This window comes from Scyliorhinus torazame, chromosome 16 (genome assembly GCF_047496885.1).
Source record: "Scyliorhinus torazame isolate Kashiwa2021f chromosome 16, sScyTor2.1, whole genome shotgun sequence".
In the NCBI taxonomy this organism is placed as follows: Eukaryota; Metazoa; Chordata; class Chondrichthyes; order Carcharhiniformes; family Scyliorhinidae; genus Scyliorhinus; species Scyliorhinus torazame.
The window spans coordinates 179,311,391-179,324,311 of NC_092722.1; positions in this window are offsets into that span (position 1 = coordinate 179,311,391).

Genomic DNA, 12,921 nt, shown 5'->3' on the forward strand with positions numbered 1-12,921 from the left:
CAAATTAGTCTGGCCCCACTGGTAATCTCTCATGACACTGTCCGGCCAAAATAATCTTTGCTTGGTTGCAACTTTATACCCAATGGCACACCCATCTATAGTTTAATGCTTCTAAAATCAGAACTCTCTCTCTGCCGCTGGATAAATTAGGTCTCCTTTTGCAAGGAATGGAGCAGTGCTTAGCAATGTGTAATGTTGGGAATTTCTCAAACCATAGAAGCAGCATCCTTCAAAAGGGAAACTGACCGACCCCCAAGCTGAGCTAATGCTGTGTCAAATCCCGAAGGTTGCCAGCCCTCCAGGATTGGGCCTGGAATCTCCAGGAATGGGGGACACTGCAATCCTGACAAAGCATCTTTGATTGGGATCTTTAAAAAAAAAAGTGTTTTTTTTGTCATTTTCTTCGAGCATTTCTCTTTATCGGATATAAAGGTGTTGACAATGAGAAAGAAGGCTGTTCGGCTGACAGACAAGCATCATCCGATTGGTGTAGGGAGACAATGGGTCACAAGGATGGATGTGCTGCTCGAATAATGACTGAAGCATGGGGGCAAGTCATGTGATGAAACCTCCGGGAATAGATTTAATTATAGTTGGCAACCCTAGACAATTCAGGGAGTGAGTGGATAGGATGGACAGATTTGGGTTGAGATTGCCCCAAGTTCATTTTCTGTAGGATACGGACAGTCGACAGTCTATTAAATAAACTGGACCTTTGTTCTCTGGTGTTTAGAGGTGTGAGATTTGATCTAATTAAACGTACAAAATTCTTACAGGGCCCGACAGGGTGTGTGTTTCCCTTGGCTGGGGAGTGGGGGGGGGGGGGAGGTCGAGAACCAGCGGATACAATCTCAGAGTCAGGAGCCAGCCATTTGGGACTGAGATGAGGAGGAATTTCTTCATTCAGAAGTTGGCGAACCTTTGGGGTTCCTGGTCCAGGCGGGCAGTGGAAGCCCACTTGTTGAGTATGTTCAGCAGTGAAATCGATAGATTTCTCCAAATTAAAAACATCAAACGGGGATGAAGAGTTGCACAGATGTGGTAGTATGCATTAGGGGTCATGTGGGACTGTGAAGCCGTGATGTCATTGGCTGACAGATCCCGGGTCCTGGTTGGCCGTTGACCTCTAGCTCCGCCCTGAAGGCGGAGTATAAGAACCAGGAGTCCTCCCCCGCAGGCAGTCTACTACTGAACTGCGGGGGAACAGTCACGCTTAATAAAGCCTCACCGACTTCACTCTATTCGTCTCTCGGAGTCTTTGTGCGCTTCAATTTATTAAGCGTGACTAAAGGACTATGGAGCTCAGGATCATCCCGGAATGCCTGAGGATCAGCCCCCATGCAGTGAACGCAGCAGCAGCTTTCAAGCACTGGCAGACTTGTTTCGAGGCCTACCTCAGAACGGCCCCCGGCCGGGTCACAGAAGACCAAAAACTACAGGTCCTGCACTCGAGGTTAAGCACGGAGATTTTCTCTCTCATCGAAGACACAGAGGATTTCCAGACGGCGTTTGCAGCACTAAAAAGTCTCTATGTTCGCCCAGTAAACCAGATCTACGCTCGCTATCAACTCGCAACGAGACGGCAAAGTCCCGGAGAATCGATAGATGAATTCTACGCCGCGCTACTAATTTTGGGACGGGCCTGCAGCTGCCCGCCGGTGAACGCAAATGAACACACGGACATGTTAATGCGCGATGCTTTTGTGGCAGGTATGAACTCCTCCCAAATCCGCCAAAGACTTTTAGAAAAAGAGTCGCTAGGACACTCAGAGAGACGTGGCCGCGCGAAACACCCGCGCCTACGGCCCCGACCGCGCGGCAGCCCATTGGGCTCCGTACGCACCCGTCGCGACAAACCCACCCCCCCCCCCGGACACCCAACAGGCTTGCGCGGTTCAAACGCCAAGTCGCACCGGGGGAGCCCGCTGCTATTTCTGCGGCCAGGCGAAACACCCCCAGCAGCGCTGCCCGGCCCGCGCAGCGATCTGTAAGAGCTGCGGAAAAAAGGGCCATTTCGCGGCTGTGTGCCGGTCCCGGGAGGTCGCCGCGGTCCCAGGAGAACAGGGAGCCCTGCACGCCTTTTACTCTCCCCAACCCCCCCAGCGCCCCATGTACGACCCGCAGGCGCAACCACCTTGGGTCCCGACCACCGCTCTCCCCGGAGAACAGGGAGCCCTGCACGCCTTTTACGCTCCCCAACCCCCCTCCCGCGCCCCATGTATGACCCGCCGGCGCTACCAGTTTGGGTCTAGGCCACCGCTGTCCCCAGAGAAGAGGGAGTCCTGCGTGTTCCTAATGCTCCCCAACCCCCCCAACGCCCCATGTGCGACCCGCAGGCGCCGCCATTTTGGGTCCCGGCCACCACGAGGGGAGGAGGGGCGCCGCCATCTTGGACCACCCCAGACCTGTACGACGCATGGGGGCAGCCATTTTGTCCACCCCCGCCGCCATCTTGTGACCCCCCAGCCATGTGCGATGCATGGGGGCAGCCATCTTGTTCACCCCCGATGCCATCTTGGACGGCAACAACGGACCCCAGCGTCGACGGCTCCACGGGGTTCGAAGAAGACGCTCAACCATTACAACCACGGCTGGCTTCAATGACGCTGGATCAAGCACGGCCCCGGATGCTCCAGACGACGACGACAACGGTGCTGATAAACGGGCACGAGACACCATGCCTGGTCGACTCCGGGAGCACGGAGAGCTTTATCCACCCCGACACGGTAAGACGCTGTTCCTTGACCATCCGTCCCAGCGCACAAAAGATTTCCCTAGCTGCAGGATCCCATTCCGTACAGATCAAAGGCTTCTGCATAGTTACCCTAACGGTGCAAGGGAGGGAGTTCAAAAACTACAGGCTCTACGTCCTTCCCCAACTCTGCGCCCCCACATTACTGGGATTAGACTTCCAGTGCAATCTACAGAGCCTAACCTTCAAATTCGGCGGCCCAATACCCCCACTCACTATCTGCGGCCTCGCAACCCTCAAGGTGCAACCCCCGTCCTTGTTTGCAAACCTCACCCCGGATTGCGAACCCGTCGCCACTAGGAGCAGACGGTACAGCGCCCAGGACCGGACCTTCATTCGGTCCGAAGTCCAGCGGCTACTGAAGGAAGGCATAATCCAGGCCAGCAATAGTCCCTGGAGAGCACAGGTGGTAGTAGTAAAGACAGGGGAGAAGCAAAGGATGGTCATAGACTATAGCCAGACCATCAACAGGTACACACAACTAGACGCGTACCCTCTCCCCCGCATATCCGACATGGTCAATCGGATTGCCCAATATAAGGTCTTCTCCACCGTGGACCTCAAGTCCGCCTACCATCAGCTCCCCATCCGTCCAAGTGACCGCAAGTACACAGCCTTCGAGGCAGACGGGCGATTATACCATTTCCTAAGGGTCCCATTTGGCGTCACAAACGGGGTCTCGGTCTTCCAACGAGAGATGGACCGAATGGTTGATCAACACGGGCTGCGGGCCACGTTCCCGTATCTCGACAATGTAACCATCTGCGGCCACGATCAGCAGGACCACGACGCCAACCTCCAAAAATTCCAATGACCGCTAAAGCCTTGAACCTCACGTACAACGAGGACAAGTGCGTTTTTAGCACCAACCGGCTAGCCATCCTGGGCTACGTAGTGCGCAATGGGATAATAGGCCCCGACCCCGAACGTATGCGCTCCCTCATGGAATTTCCCCTCCCGCACTGCTCAAAAGCCCTAAAACGCTGCCTGGGGTTCTTTTCATACTACGCCCAGTGGGTCCCCCAGTATGCAGACAAGGCCCGCCCCCTAATACAGACCACGACCTTCCCTCTATCGACAGAGGCTTGCCAGGCCTTCAGCCGCATCAAAGCGGATATCGCAAAGGCCACGATGCGCGCCATCGACGAGTCCCTCCCCTTCCAGGTCGAGAGCGACGCCTCCGACGTAGATCTAGCGGCCACCCTTAACCAAGCGGGCAGACCCATGGCCTTTTTCTCCCGAAGCCTCCACGCTTCAGAAATCCGCCACTCCTCAGTGGAAAAGGAAGCCCAAGCCATAGTGGAAGCGGTGCGACATTGGAGGCATTACCTGGCCGGCAGGAGATTCACTCCCCTCACGGACCAAGGGTCGGTAGCCTTCATGTTCGATAATGCACAGCGGGGCAAGATCAAAAACGACAAGATCTTAAGGTGGAGGATCGAGCTCTCCACCTTCAACTACGAGATCTTGTATCGTCCCGGAAAGCTGAACGAGCCGTCCGATGCCCTATCCCGCGGCACATGTGCCAACGCACAAATTAACCGCCTCCAAACCCTCCACGAGGACCTCTGCCACCCGGGGGTCACTCGGTTCTACCACTTTATTAAGTCCCGCAACCTCCCATACTCTTTGGAGGAGGTCCGTACAGTCACAAGGAACTGCCACATCTGCGCAGAGTGCAAACCGCATTTTTTCAGGCCGGATGGTGCGCACCTGATTAAGGCTTCCCGCCCCTTTGAACGCCTTAGTCTGGATTTCAAAGGACCCCTCCCCTCCACCGACCGCAACACATACTTCCTTAATGTGGTGGACGAGTACTCCCGCTTCCCATTCGCCATCCCCTGCCCTGACATGACCGCGGCCACAGTCATTAAAGCCCTGAACACCATATTCACACTGTTCGGTTGCCCCGCATACGTCCACAGCGACAGGGGGTCCTCCTTCATGAGTGACGAGCTGCGCCAGTTCCTGCTCAGCAACGGTATAGCCTCGAGCAGGACAACCAGCTACAACCCCCGGGGGAACGGGCAAGTAGAGAGGGAGAATGGCACGGTCTGGAAGACCGTCCTACTGGCCCTACGGTCCAGGGACCTCCCGGTTTCACGGTGGCAGGAGGTCCTCCCGGACGCCCTCCACTCCATCCGGTCACTACTGTGTACTAGCACTAACCAAACGCCTCATGAGCGCCTCCTTGTCTTCCCCAGGAAGTCCTCCTCTGGAACGTCACTGCCGACCTGGCTGGCGGCCCCAGGACCCATCTTGCTCCGAAAACATGTGCGGGCGCACAAGTCGGACCCGTTGGTCGAAAGGGTTCACCTCCTTCACGCGAACCCGCAGTACGCTTATGTGGAGTACCCCGACGGCCGACAGGACACGGTCTCCCTGCGAGATCTGGCGCCCGCCGGCAACACACACACCCCCCCGACACCAATCACCCCCTTCCTGCCACTGCCGCACCCTGCGACCGCCCCCTTCCCAGGAGGATCGGTCCTCCTCCCAGGCCCGACCAGGAGTGAAGCCCAAGCTGAAACCGTAAGGCTCCCGGAGACGACAACACCGGAACAAGCACCACCACCACCACCGGGGCCGAGGCGATCGACACGGAGGACCAGACCGCCCGACCGACTCGTGGTGTCGATCTAACACTACAATATGTGGACTTTTAACGAGAACATTTTGTCTTTTTCTCCTGACGATTACTATAAATAGTTCGAAAAAAAAACCCCAAAAAAACCTTGTACATACTGTAATAACATGCGAAAGTTTTCCTCCCAGGACCAGCCTTGTAAACCCTTACCACCATGCGAAGCATCACCCCGCCGGGTTCATTTTTAACAAGGGGTGAATGTGGTAGTATGCATTAGGGGTCATGTGGGACTGTGAAGCCGTGATGTCATTGGCTGACAGATCCCGGGTCCTGGTTGGCCGTTGACCTCTAGCTCCGCCCTGAAGGCGGAGTATAAGAACCAGGAGTCCTCCCCCGCAGGCAGTCTCCTACTGAACTGTGGGGGAACAGTCACGCTTAATAAAGCCTCATCGACTTCACTCTATTCGTCTCTCGGAGTCTTTGTGCGCTACAACAGATAAGGCAGGAAAGTGGATTCGGTGAGTGTTAGATCAGCCATGATCTTATTAAAGAACTGAGTGGTCCCTATCTTGCTCCTATTTCTTCTGTTCCTATGTACGGGAATAGGAGATTGTCATTGAAGCAGCGTATGATTTAAATCTCGGACCCCAAAAATGAAGGACAGTATCCCAACCCACCGTCCCTTCCAGTTAACCCAAATCAGTAAGTGTTTCTGAACTTTGAACTGGGCGAGGCCGCTGGGAGTTAAGATAGCTTCAGATACGAAACAAATATCAACATTTCAATTAAAAGCAAAGCCCTTCAGATCCTGTAAATCTGAAATAAAAACAGAATAAACGCAGCAGGTCTGGCAGCATCTGGGGAGAGAAACAGAGGGCTGGATTCTCCAGTTTCCCAGCCGTGCATTCCCGGCTGCGCGCATTGTCTGGCGGTGGGGTTCTGCCTTCCCGCCGCCTGTCAGTGAAATTTCCCATTGTAACTGCCCCACGCCCGTCACGAAGCCCGCTGGCGGGGCTACGCCACTGGCGGGAGCATTGACCAGCGATTTCCGGCCAGAGTTACCGTTTCGAGTCCGTGAGACCTGTCTACAGAACAGCTGCTGCCAGACCTGCTGAGTTTATCCAGCGTTTTCTTTTCTTATCACAATTTCAATAGTGTTTTGTGAAACACAGCAGGTAAATGCCAAATACAGGTTCATAGATTCGTAGACGTGTACAACGTGTACAGAAGGAGGCTATTTGGCCCATCATGTTCATGCCAGTCATGGTAGGTGGATTGGCCACAGTAAATTAATTGGAAAAAATTAATTGGGTACTCTAAATTTATTAAAAAAGACAAAGATCTTACTATGCAATCCCATTATCCAGCGCTTGGGCCCTACAGCAGCACAAGTGAATATCTAAACACTTCTTCAATGTTACTAGAGTTTCTGACTCAACCACTTTTCAGGCATTAAGTTCCAGGCTCTCACTGCCCTCTGGGTGAAAAAAAAGCTTCTCCTCAACTCCATTCTTAGCCATCAACCTCTCTTTTCTATGTTCATATGAAACAATAATATAATATATATAACACAGTGGTCAGCACTGCTGCTTCACAGCGTCAGGGACCCGGGTTCAATTCCCGGCTTGGGTCACTTTCTGTGCGGAGTCTGCACGTTCTCCCCGTGTCTGCGTGGGTTTCCTCCGGGTTCCTCCCAGAAGTCCCGAAAGACGCGCTTGTTAGGTGAATTGGGAATTCTGAATTCTCCCTCTGTGTACCCGAACAGGGGTTGGAGTGTGACGAGTAGGGGATTTTCACAGTAACTTCATTGCAGTGTTAATGTAAGCCTACTTGTGACACTAATAAAGATTATTTATTAATATACTCATCCATTAAAAAAATCACTTGGAGATGTACTGCAACCTTCACATCTGCCGACGAATGGCTGGAAGATGGGATTGGCTCTTTTCCAGCCTGCACAGAAGCAATGGTGCAATTGATGACACCTTGTGTTGTAAATCTTTCTCTGTTCCTATCCCTTCAAATAAATATTACTAACATGGCTTCAACAATGCAGCGCTTCTATCTATGGATCCGTACTCTTCTTGCCAAGGCCGATGTTGGCTTGCCTTTTCTAGAGTCTTGCCATTTGCAGTGAAAATATCACGAATTCTTACACTCCAGTCGGTCATCCGATCAACTGTCGCATTGGCACGTTGAAGAGAATGTTGTGAATATGTTAGTGTGTTCCGAATAAAAATGGGACACTGTATTAGAATCTCCGTTGTAGGGTGAACTGGTGGCTCACTTAGTTAGTGCAACATGCAGGGTAATAAATTGGCGGAGCACGGGTTCTGCATAATGAGTTCCCTCTGTCCTAATAACTGAATTACTGGGGAGAGAGGTGCAGAGATTCTGGGTAGCTGATTAAAGAATAGCAATGGGGGTGAGGCTGCTATTATACCTTCTGACCAGGGAGAGTGAAATGACGCAAAGTTGTAGAACCAAAGAGAAATGGGGTAAACAGAGGCTCCCTTTTATCTCAGTATGTCCATTCAAAGGGGTGATTTATTATTTCTGTTTACAACTGCTTTAACAATGTGATAGTTTTCTTATTTAATATTTTATGTATAGTTGTTATTGCAAAAAAGTTCTTTGATTCAGAAAATGTCTCTTTTGATTTTGAAGATTTGACCAAGAGAAGTGCACATAGCAATTATTGACAGTGGAGATTGACTATGGAGAGTGAACGGTGTGTACGAGCCATTCGTGTTATTTAGAGGCAGTGAGCAGTGATTATTTTAATAAAGATGAAGGGAGACAGACAAGTAATATAAAGAAGACATTTATTTATAATAAGTACTATTTACAATGGAGCCCGGTTGAACCTCACCTGGTCCTCTCTGTCTGTCGGTTCCTATCTTATACACGCATGGTATCAGCCCTGTAGTTAGCAGGGGAGCTCATACTGCTCGAGCCACACGGGGGAAACAATCAACCCAGCCCTGTGTGCTTCGTGCAAATTATTACAATTATAACCAACACGGTAAGAATATGTATTGTCATTAATTTATACACAGACAATGCCTTAGTTCTAGAACAGTATCAGAAGTTCCTCTTGAACACGTCACTTTTCTTTCTAAAGTGAAAGTGCTGGAAACTCCCAGCCAATAAGACAGCATCTGCAAGAGAATGGAAAAAGATTAACATTTCCTGTCTCTCGACCCTTTGTGAGTTTAACTGCAGAGTCTGGTGTGGCTAATAATATCGCACATACAGAAAGGTTTATTTACTTATCGAATTCAAACTAGCATCAAGCAGACCTCATGGGACCAGTATACTAAACAATTCCAACTCTGTGTCTCGTAAAACAAACATCATTTACAAGGAAATGCTATATTGGTGCCAGGATAAGTCGTATTACCAGGGAAGCCCTTTTAAACAGCTCGTAAGAAGAACAGGGAGTGATTGAGGGTTCAGCTGAGGTGCGTCGGCAGAGTCAATCTATCAAGAAAAGAGGAGTCTTGGGAGTCCAAAGATGTGCAGGTTAGGTGGATTGGCCATGATAAATTGCCCTTAGTGTCCAAAATTGCCCTGAGAGTTGGGTGGGGTTACTGGGTTATGGGGATAGGGTGGGGGTGTGGGCTTGGTAGGGTGCTCTTATCAAGAGCCGGTGCACACTCGATGGGCAGAATGGCCTTCTTCTGCACTGTAAATTCTATGATCTATGATCTCACGCACATTTCTCATTTCTAAACGTTACTATTATATAATTAAATTCAAAAGAAAATCGGAATTATTCTGTCCATAAGAAACGCACCTAATGCAACACCCTGGGCAACTTTATACAGAATCTGGAATTGATTTTTGTTTAATAATAACAATAATAATAATAATCTTTATTAGTGTCACAAGTAGGCTTACATTGACACCACAATGAAGTTACTGTGAAAAGCCCCTAGTCCTCACATTCCGACGCCTGCTCAGGTACACAGAGGGAGAATTCAGAATGTCCAATTCACCTAACAAGCACATCTTTCGGGACTTGTGGGAGGAAACCGGAGCACCCGGAGGAAACCCACGCAGACACGGGGAGAACTTGCAGACTCTGCACAGTGACCCAAGCTGGGAATCGAACCCGGGACCCTGGCGCTGTGAAGCAACAGTGCTAACCACTGGGCTAATGGCCTCTTTCTGCACCCTAGCCTTTCTATGGTTCTATGGATTCTCTGTGCCCTTGTTTGAGATACCATGTACATAAAATGCGACGATTCCACAGTTACTGGAATCACCTATCAGTTGGCCTGGTTAGCTCTATCAAACAATCAAAGGGAAATATTTGGAGAGGAGGCTTTAACTTTCTTGTATTGATCAGTAATTATAACCCACACATGCAGTGAATAACTGAGGCGGATTATTTAGGGGAGGACATTAACATCCCCATAATCCACATTTTGTAACACCTACTCACGGCTACGCACTCTGACACTGATATTTATGGAAAACCTAAAGCATTAATTCTCCCCGGTGCTGGCTACTCGTGTCTGCCAAGTGCTGAGGGAGAAAAGCAGCAATTGCAGAAGATATTCTACACTCCGGTGAGGCAGTGTCTGTCGCGGAAGCCTCTGCCTTCGCTTGATGCCATTTCGTCAGAACCGAAAAAAAGTTTGAGATGTAACCATTTTTAAAACGTTTTCTGTTTCTGGACTGCAGATTTAGACCTTCAGATTTACAGTATCTGTGGTGTTCTACTTTTGTATAATTGCTGAAGTGTTTGGTGTTCAAAGCGTGAGAACACAAGGTTTTGACTTCAACACACATCAAAACCATTGACATAACTTAAGACAAGAGACGAGGGAAATCATTTAGCCCAAAGAAGTCATCCCTCTTACAAACTAACTCCCATCATAGCATTCACCTCCTTTTCGAACAGATCCAATATTCTAGCATCCAGCATCTTGGCTGGAAGATTATTCCACATAATTACAACTCCTTGTGTGACTACCTGTTATCTACTTGTTTTTCTTTTTGCTACTTTCCATTTATATCCTTTCATAGTGCTTTCCTGAAGTGATAATCTAGGTTCGCCTTGTCTTCACCTGGTAAATATTTCATATACTTTGATGAACTATCTTCCTTTAACTTTCTTCTCTGGGGACTGAAGCTAAGCTTCCATAATTGTTTCTTGTGAGTAATCCATTTAAGACAAGATAGGTCTTATTCCTGTCCTTTGCCCCTCGCCTAAAGTCAACACATCATTTTTTAACATGACGAGCAATACAGAACACAGCATTTTAAGTGCATCCCCGCATTGTAAGCTTCTGTAGAATCTCATTCCACTCTATATCCTCAGACGGCGAGTGGTTTTGGTTGTTTGTTGACATGGTTGGGATGCTGAAAATAATCAGCCCAGTAATGCTTGCGAATGTCTTTTCAAGCCTCTGCACACCGGTCCGTTATTGCCTCGTTCTTTATTTTCTAGCTGTCTTGACTCCTTTTCTCTAATTCTGAAGTTACTTAGGGCTGGATTCTCTGATTCTCCCAACTGCACGTTTATCGCTGGCACGCTGTTCTCTGGTGGCAGGATTCTCTGTTCCCACCAAGCACAGAAAGAGGCTGCAAGCAGAAAGGTGAAAGGAGTGAAGTGTTTTAGGTGCGGAAGGCCACACTGTGAGAATCATTGCAAGTTTCTGGACATTGTCACCGATGCAATAAGAAGGAGCATTTAGCGAAGGAATGCAGGGGTGGGAGGGGCAAGGCAAAGGCTGAGCAAAAGAAATTTAAACTCGAGGAAGCCACAAGCAGCGACGCATCATGTGGAAAGTTCGGAGCAGGTGGAGGAGTATACTTACATTTCTAATGTGAATGAGGCACAAGCAGAGCCTATTTTTGTTGCAGTGGTGGTCAATGTTAAGCAAATGAAGATGAAGGTGGACACAGGAACCTCCACGTACATAATTAGTGAAGAGACCTACAAGTCAACCTGGGACTCTAACCGAGTGCCAGTCCTTACGGCGGCTGAGATTAATCTTCAGATGTATATCAGAGAGTCCATACCTTTGCTTGGGGCGTTGGAAATCCATATTGCATGTAACAGTCAAGAAGCAACTGCGCGCCTCCTTGTGGTCAAAGGGAAGGGGCCAAGTTTGCTTGGTGTAACTGGCTTAACAAAATTCCATTGCAATGGGGTGAGATCAAGCACAGGAGGGTGACCGAGGATATTGTCTGGAAGTATCCGGACGCGCTCAAGGACGAGCTGGGTACGCTGAGTGTGGTACAACTGTGAAGATGTAGGTAGACCCCCAGACTGCTCCTTGCTTTTTCAAACCCAGGACATTGCCCTATGCCATGAGTAGGAAAGTGGAGGAGGAGTTGGAGCGGCTACAAAGGCTTGGAATCATTTTTCTCGTTGGGCAGCTCCAATTGTTCCTGTCTTTAAAAATGATGGTACGGTGCATGTACGTGGTGACTACAAGCTCACCAGGTTTCCAAGTTAGGTGCTTATTTATTACCCAGGGTGGAAGATTTGTTTTCAACTCTTGCGGGGGGTGGTGTGAGATGCTTTCAAAACAGGACGTGAGCTTGGCATAACAACTTGCGAGAGGAATATTCAAAGCAGTATATGACCATCAACATACATAAAGGGTTGTTCAAGAACAATCGTTTGGTTTTTGACATATCCTCCAGTCCCACGATCTTTCAGAGGCTGATGGGCAACCTGTTACAAGGCATTCGCAGGTGGCAATCTACCTGAATCACGTCTTAATTACAGGGAAGCTTGAGGAGGAGTACCGCAGCAATCCGGATCAAGTTTTAAAAAGGCTATCAGAGGTGGGACTGCACCGGAAGTGGATAAAGTGAATTTTCCAGGTACAAAGCATGGAGTATCTGGGCCACAGAATCACTGCGCAAAGCCTATCTCCTGTGGAAGGGCTAGTTTGAGTGATTAAGAAAGCTCTGGAGCCCAGGAATGTGTCTGAGCGCAGCTCATTTTTGGGCTTAGTAAACTATTATGTGAAGTTTTTGTCAGACCTGTCAACAGTGTTGGCTCCGCTGTATCTGCCTCTGCACAAAGTAACTAAATGGAAGAAAGAGTATGCACAGAAGAACGCTTTCAAAGATCTGAAAATGCTGCTGCTTTTGGCTAGTCTGTTAGTCCATTTGATCCTGCAAGGGAACTTATGCTTTGCCCTTTAGTATGGGGTGGTACTCTCTCATTTAATGGAGAATGGGTCTGTAAAACCCATCGGTTTTGCATCTACGAAGCTGACAAAGGCTGAAACAGGATATTCACAGCTGGTCAAAGAGGGTGAAATGATTCCATCAGTACCACTGTAATAGTTCTGCCCCCTGGTCAGCTGCAAGTCATGGAGGAAATTCATGAGGCTCATTCAGGTGCTTCTAGAATGAAAAGTCTAGCCAGGTTGTATGTTTGGTGGCCTAATATGGATCTGGACCTGCAGAACACGCTGAAATCTTGTTCGGCATGTCAGATGAACCAGAAGATGGCGCCACCAGCACCACTTCATCCTTGGGAGTGGCCTGATAAGCCATGGCCCAGACTGAAGACTGTGGACTTTGTGGGAACTTTCATGAGCCTCAT